The 8,137-nt window shown below is 40.7% G+C and overlaps 1 non-coding gene across 1 annotated transcript; it reads right to left on the reverse strand.

The window, feature by feature from the left end:
* Nucleotides 1–3,598: 3,598 nt before the first annotated feature.
* On the reverse strand, nt 3,599–3,705 carry LOC146400310 (U6 spliceosomal RNA). The gene has a single exon (XR_014813912.1). It is a non-coding gene; the product is annotated as a U6 spliceosomal RNA (small nuclear RNA).
* Between the last annotated feature and the right edge of the window lie 4,432 nt (nt 3,706–8,137).

The raw sequence follows: 8,137 nt of genomic DNA on the forward strand, positions 1-8,137 counted from the left end.
CCAGTGCTCTCCCCCTGCCCCATGTGCTCAGAGGAAACGCCATGCAAGGAATGACAGATCAGGCAGCCATTGACAAGCCAGGAAGAGAACTCTCCCTAGAAATCAAATCCTGCCAGACCTTGATCTGGAACTTCCCATCTGCAGAAATACGAGAAATACATGCCTGTAACTTAAGCCATGTTCTGGGCTGTGGTATTTTGTTATGGCAGCCTGAGTAGCCTCATACCTGCCATGGTCAAGTGGCAGTAAGGGTTATGGAAGTTGGCATCTTACATTTCCGTGCTGGAGATTCTGTTTTACGTGGGGGTTAGGTAGCCTCTCTGACAAGGAGATTTTAGGGAAGAAACACCAAAAAAGTGGAGAAGCAAACGAAGTGGGTACCTGGAAGAGTGATCCAGGCAGAAAGCACTGACATGGGAGGGTATTTGGAATTTCTAAGGAAGAGCCAGGACCCCATGACTAGAGCAGAATAAGTGAGGTATGTACTAGCAAAGGGGTCCGGGAGGGACGAGGAGGCTTCACACCAGGCAGTCTGCTCCACAGCCTGGCTCTCAGCAGTTCACACAGTATAGGTGCCTGACTTCCTTTCCGTGTGTCTAAATCTTTGCCCATCTCTTCATTTGTGGTTCTTTGGCATCTTTCATTTAAAAAGTATCTCGTATATAGTATAGAATTGGGTTATGCTTTATAAACCAACTTGATTTTATGTTTCTTTTAATAAGTGAAATAAACCCACTCATATTTATTGATACCAATACTTTTTTTTTAAATTTTGTCTTATCTAATACTGTGATGAGGCTTACCGTACATCACAGGGAACTATATCCAATCTTTTGGGATAGAACATGATGGAAAATAGTATGAGAAAAAGAATGTACATATTATGTATGACTGGGTCACCATGCTGTACAGCAGAAACTGATGCAACACTGTAAATAAACTATACTTTAATAAAAAAGATGTATATATTACATTGTATTTATTGTGCTTCCTTTTCTATTTGGTGTGCTGTCTTTTTTTTTCTTTTAGCATTTAGAAAAATTTTCATTTTTAGTCTAATGCTTCTCTTGGAATTAATACTTTTTACAGTTCCACAAGTTTTCTATTTTCTTACCTAACCTTCACTACCTTCCTTGTCAATCTTAAGAGGTACCTTTTTACATCTAAAAGAGTTATTACATTTTCCACTACATCTCTCTTCTTCCCATTTTAAAATTTTTATTTATTTTCAACTTTTACTTTTGAGATAAGAATAGAGTCACAGGAAGTTCCAAAGATCACAGGGAAGTTCCATGTCCTCTTCACCCAGTTTCCCCCAATTGTTGCAACACACAAAATCTCAGCACAATAGCAGAACCCGAAACTGACATTGGTGGGATGTGTGTCGAGGTCCATGTCATTTTTCACCTGTGTGGATTTGTGTAACTGCTACAACAATCAAGGTAGAGAACTGTTCCATATCACAAAGATTTCAGTTCTGCTGCCCTTTAGAGTTATATCCACGCCCGTCCTTCCCCGAGTCCCAGAGCACTGGCCATCACTTATCTGTCCTCCATCTATAGTTGGTCATTTTGAGATTACCTTTAATTATTTATAGGTTAAGAGTTAAGTCTGCCTTATTATTGTATGTTTTTTGCCTGTTCCACTTTTCAATTCTCTTTTTTTTTCCTCTCTCTTGCCTTCCCATAGATCCCTTCAACATTTTTTAGAATTCCAGTTTGATTTATCTATGGTGCTGGCATGCTTTGGTGCACTCTTCCAGCTCTTTGCCCTTGCTGTGCCATCTGACTAAACATTTTCCCCAGCTTTTGGCAGAAGGTTTTGACTGTATCTCTTAATATAGCTTTTTTTGTGTGGTTGTGCTAGGTATTCTGTTATATACATAATTTATCACAGTCTGTTTATTGGTGATGACATTGCATCAGACATTATCACAGTCTAATTATTGGTGATGACATTGCAACATCATTACAGGATGTTTTGTTTTGATGACAAAACATCCTGTAGGCTCCCATTTGTCTTTTTCATTCAGGGGTAGTGATGAGGCTGAACTCCTTTCTGTGATATTAGGCTTGAGTAGTGCAGTTGCTGTCACGAAGTTTTCCGTCTTGTTGGGCAGTCCTGTTCTTGACCCTTTGGTTAGAAAGAGCAGACTTTTCTTTCAAATACATTCATCTCATTGGCATGTCTGGCTTGCTGGTTTCTCCTGTGTCTAATCTGGGGTAAATGAGGCAAAATGAAAACCAGGAAATACCACCATGTCATTTCCTCCATCCTGAGGTTCCTCAAAAGTCTTCCTTCTTCTCTCCACCTTTCTAGTATTTCTCTCTTGTTGTCTTCTTAGGGCCGCATCCACGAAAATGGAGGTTCCCAGGCTAGGAGGTCGAATCGGAGCTGCAGCTGCCAGCTTACACCACAGCCACGGCAATGCAGGGATCCGAGCCACATCTGTGACTTACACCACAGCTCATGGAAATGCCAGTCCTTAACCCATCAAGCGGGGCCAGGGGACCTGCATCTTCATGGATACTAGTTGGGTTCATTAGCACTGAGCTACAACAGGAACTCCTCTAAGTCTTTCTATGTTCATTTAATATATAATGTTCAGACTTTCAGCTTCAAGTAGCAGTAATTATATAGAAAAGTATGTCTTCTCCATCATTCCAGGAGTGGAAGTTGCCTCCCAAATTTCCAGTTGCATTTCTTCTTTTTGTTAGAACAGTAATGCCTTCATGTTATGTTTTATCCAGTCCTACTGCTAAAGATTTCCCTGTCATCTCTTCATTGAATGAAGCCTATTTTCTAGCAGACAATGATGCTCCCTCATTGCTTCACTGTGTATGTCGTTTTCAAGAGGCTAATCTAATTATCTTGTCTTTCTAAGTTACTCATCTTTTTTACCTAGCGGGCCTTAAGATTTCTTCCTTTTCGTTCTTTTTTTTTTTTTAATTAATGCCTCTTTTTTCCATTATAGTTGGTTTACAGTGTTCTGTTAATTTTCTACTGTACAGCAAAGTGACCCAGTCTCTCTCTCTCTCACACACACACAGACACACACACATATACACATTCTTTTTCTCACATCATCCTCCATCATGTTCCATTACAAGTGACTAGATATATATCCCTGTGCTATACAGCAGGATCTCATTGCTTATCCACTCCAAGTGCAGTAGTTTGCATCTATTAACCCCCAACACCCAGTCCATCCCACTCCTTCCCCCTCCCCCTTGGCAACCAGGAGTCTGTTTTCCAAATCCACGAATTTCTTTTTTGTGTGAAAATGTTCATCTGTGCCGTATATGAGATTCCAGATATAAGTGATATCATATGGTATTTGTCTTTCTCTTTCTGACCTACTTCACTTAGTATGAGCGTCTAGTCCCATCCATGTTGCTGCAAATGGCATTATTTTGTCCTTTTTTATGGCTGAGTGGTATTCCATTGTGTAGATATACCACATCTTCATAATCCATTCGTTTCTCGATGGACATTTAGGTTGTTTCTATGTCTTGGCTATTGCAAATAGTGCTGGAATGAACATACAGGTGCATATATCTTTTTCAATGAAAGTTTTGCCCTGATATATGCCCCAGAGAAAAATATGGAACACTTCACAAATTTGCATGTCTTCCTTGCTCGGGGGCCATGCTAACCTCCTCTGTGTCATTCCAATTTTAGCATCTATGCTGCCTAAGCAAGCACCTTCTTTGTCTTCAACGTCTATTAATTTTACTAGTCCATGTCTCAGAGTTCATTGTTTCAGGTCAATTTTTCCTAGTACTCTTTGATTCTATCCACATATAGATTCAGTTCTTCTTTTACTTATGGACATACTATTTTAAATATTTGTTCTATTCCATTGTTTTTATTCTCTTCTTTGGGGTTGCCAGTCATAGGTGTGCTGGGCTTCATTTGCCTATTGCTTTGCATTTCAACCACTTTTCCTCTCTTTTTACTTTGCTCCTTATCTCATTTTAATTCTTTTTTATTCTTTTGATTGTTTACTTTTTATTCAATGCCCTTCATTAAATTGTTGTTTCTATCATCCTTTTGGGTACTTTATAATTTGGTCTTTATTCCTGATATAATTTTATCTTTTTTCTCTATTTCTCTCCCTCATCTCAGTGGTTTGGGGGAGACTTGAGGGAATCTATTTCTGGTCGTATTTTTGATACAAGCTATTATTTCATATCCCTAAATTAAATCACTTTAGAATGTTTCTTTGCAATTGTTTTAGAGTTTCCTTCTGCTTTTTAGTTGATTTTTTTGGGTAACCATTCCCATCAGCAGAAATGTTTTGATTCTCATTTTCAGTTTTTTATAGGAATTTTATACGAATGTGGTCTGTTTTTCTGGATTCTTATTGCTTCCATGAACTGTGTTTCTAGTTTAAGAGCTCCTTGGTTCGTCCCCACTTTGTGCAGTTTCTTTTATGGATAATTTTGGTAATGATGGCTTGGGGAAAAGAGGATTTATTTCTCTTGGAGAGTTCCTAATTTTTCCTAGGTATTTCCTTCATTTATTGTGCTGGTTTGTTTCTAAGGGATATCACCCCTTCCCTATATATCTGTACGTCTTCCAGAAGTCATGCTTCTCCAATTCTGCCTTTCCATCCTCTCACACAGTCAAAACCCTTCCCTGCATCCAGTGCTGAGAACTTCCAAATGGCAGCCTGTGTTTTGTATATTTGCATTTAAAATTGGAATTTCTATTTCTGGGGCGTTTTCATTTGTGTTTTATCAAGGCTCTCTGCTGTCCTCCACAGTTCTCCTAAGCCTCCTCTTTTCTGCTCTCACACCCACTCTTTTGGAATTCATCCTCTCCTCTTACTAATAGGTAAATTAAAGGCCACAGAGTCTCTGTCTCCTGGTAATGTCAGAGGCAAGATCCTGCATAGTTTTCTTTGCTCTCCTGATTGTTTCTATGCTTCACTTTGGGTCGTGTCCATTGCTCTGTGACCCAGAAGTCTTCTCTGCCAGGCTTTAGAGATAGTCAGCAAAGCAACCAGGCTTCCCTAGCAGCAAATCTCACTCGTTACAGGCTTGGAGGGACAGTATGTCGCAAAGCTTAGGTTGCCCATTTCTTCTTATTGTTTCCACTTTCCCCAGGAAGACGTAATGTTTTCAATGATTTTGTCTACCAACAAAGAAAATCCTATTGACAATATAATAATTTCTTTATTGATTCCGTTACAGCCAATACCTTATCTGACAGCAGTATTAGCAGAGCAGATAAAGTAACCACCAACAAAGAAGCATCTCACGCAGCCCGAGCTAAAACCTTCATGGCAGGTGCTCAGTATTCATTAAAACTCTTTAACATTGAAAATAGCTTGTGAATGTTAGTTGTTGCCCTTGTAAATGTTTGGAGGATCAGCAGTCCCTAGGTTTAGGATTATTATCCTATCCATTCAATCTCATTTATTCAGCAAACATTTACAGACAACCAAGGTTATAGAGAGGAAGAAGTCTACCCCAGCCCATGGAGAAAGTCTTTATAGACAGGGTGGAAAAAACAACAGATAAGCGCAAATTACCATGCAGGATTATAAGTTTATAAAGTCAACTTGTTCCAGGAATCAGTGCCTCTGAAAACTGTCTTCCAAAAATGATGAGAAACACAAGCCGGAACCCATGTCCACACCTCACTCCTCAAACACATAAACACACACATGCATATACACCAAACTCCAGAGAATTTGGAAATATTCTATTCTTGTTTAAAAAATGATGGTGTTTACTATGGGAATTTATCAGAATCATCCAAAGGGCTTTTAATTTTCAAAACACCCAAGCAAGAGGCTTTGCTGCTAATAATCTCTCATCACCTTCAGTGTGAAATAGGATTGAGACACCCACTGACATCAAGGTTTATGCAACTTTGGTCTGTAACGCAGAAAGAATTAGACTAAAGGACCCCTTGTTTCTCACTCTAGATTTCCCCTAGGAACAGATGTCGCTTCTGTAAAGTGTAAAGCTATGCCAGTCAAAACAACTTTGAGTATTTTTAGGGTAAGACAAGAAGACTTCAATTCTCAGAGAATAAGTTCATGAGTTCTATGGCGGGAGGTTGGGGGGGGGGGGGGATAGGGCCATTTTCTCCAGGCCCCTGTAAGGTGATTCCAGATAACAGTACCATCTGCGAGCTCTCAAAACAATAGCGAGTCACTTCTTCTAGTGCTTCTTTCTTCCAAGAAAATATAAACCCATTGAGTTAGTTGTTAGTTCCTTCTATGTTTTTGATCAAAGGGAATGGGTAATCCTCTGAGAAACCTTTCTTAGGTGGAAGGGCGAGCTGAGTGCTGCCCATTACCCACCCCTGTCCCTAATTGTATCCTTATGAGAAGCTGCAGGGCATTATGTGTCAATCTTCCAGTTTTTCAGGACAGCCCCAGTGGGAAGATGAGCAATGTGTGGGCAACTGTCCCAGGAAGATGCTTTGGATTTTAAACTCAGGAACCTGTTTTTCAGCTTCTTAGGACTAAGTTCCCTGTGTGTGAAGGTAATGGGGGTGGGAAGGCAGTAAGACAGGTCAGAGACAAGTGACGTGTTGGGGACTGCCCCCTCCCAAAGCCTGGACCTTTTGTCATGGACTTGCCTGCTGCTGTAGCCTTTCCTTCTAAACTGCCTCAGGACTCTGAAGAAACCTAAGACAGCCACTTCTTCTCTCCTTTCAAATCCTAACTCCTCAGTTCTCACAACTAGTGTTGGTTGAGTTTGATGACTGTGTGTTATTAGATTGACTTTCTTCTATGTTACATGAGTCTCGGTTTTCTGCTTGTCTTTGTTGGTCTGGTTGAGAGCTTGATGATACTGCCTGTGGCCAGTGATGATAAAGGAAAGATGGGTGTACTGCCAGCTAGGAGGTCAGGAGCTCATTTTCTAGACCTGGAGGCATTTCCCTTGAGCCTTACCAGCCACCCAAGGGCTATTCTGCCTCTCAGGTGCAATGCGTCTACTTACTCCTCCTGCCTAGGGACAGACCCTTCCACTGCTCCCCTCAAGTGGGAATGGGAGTGGTGAGGGCTGGAGGAGGCCATGTGGACTTTCCTATATGGGATCATAGAAGCCACCTTGACCATCAGGAGCTCCCTGGAGCTCCCTCCTGCTCCAGTATCCAATTCTCGGCCTCTAGACGGCATATCTGAAGCTACTCCCAGCTGGGAGCAGGCTCCCCAGAGGGGGTTTATGGCCACAGCTCCATCAATTATTCATATGCCATCTGCCTCAAGCCTTTCAGGAATATTTTTTTGATAATTTCTGGTTTATGGAGAACAGTCTCTTGTTTCACAGCGCTGCTGTGGATAATTTTATTCTATATATTTAGAGGAGGAAAAGGACATTATAGCATATGCTCAGATTGTCGTCTTAATAGCATCTTCTGTATTTAATTTGCAAATCTGGTTTTGATTAATAGCTGTACAAGAACTGTAAGCATAACAGTGTGTATCCCATTTACTTGTAACCCATGTAAGTACTATTGCAATTAAAATAATTGAACAACACAGGAGATCACTGTGTTTTAAAATATTCTTGAAAACAGTGTCTATATATTATCCCTGTTTGAGAAATACTGTCTGAGTTTTTAAATGAGAACATATTTCGTCTAGACTAGATTCAAAACTTGCAGCAGGAGAAGCTCCTGTTATGGCTCAGTGATAACAAGCCCAAGTAACATCCATGAGGATGTGGGTTTGATCCCTGACCTTGCTCAGTGGGTTAAGGATCTGGCATTGTCATGAGCTGTGGTGTTGGTCGCAGACGGGGCTCAGATCCCGAGTTGTTGTGGCTGTGGTGTAGGCCAGCAGCTTCAGCTCCAATTCGACTCCTAGCCTGGGACCTTCCATACATGGTAGATTTGGCTCAAAAAAAAAAAAAATGCAACTGGAAAGACTAAACATAATACTTCCCCAGCCTCAGCCACAAAACTTTAACAACAGAAGCAACACAAGGGTTGATATCCTCTGCAGTGGCCCCCACCATCAGGCTATATAGCAAGGCATTTTGGTCCTGCCAATCTGCTGTCCAAGCAACATAAATGACAGGGGTTATGCAATATTTTTAGTGTGCCAATAAATATTCAAGCATATGACATCGACTTGTCCTGACAATAACTTGGATGTTGTTAGCAGGTT

The sequence above is a fragment of the Sus scrofa genome, chromosome 8 (assembly GCF_054392235.1).
Source record: "Sus scrofa isolate SSC_HxYL_T2T_F1_AM1 chromosome 8, Sscrofa_HxYL_maternal_Yorkshire_Landrace_v2.0, whole genome shotgun sequence".
Lineage (NCBI taxonomy): Eukaryota > Metazoa > Chordata > Mammalia > Artiodactyla > Suidae > Sus > Sus scrofa.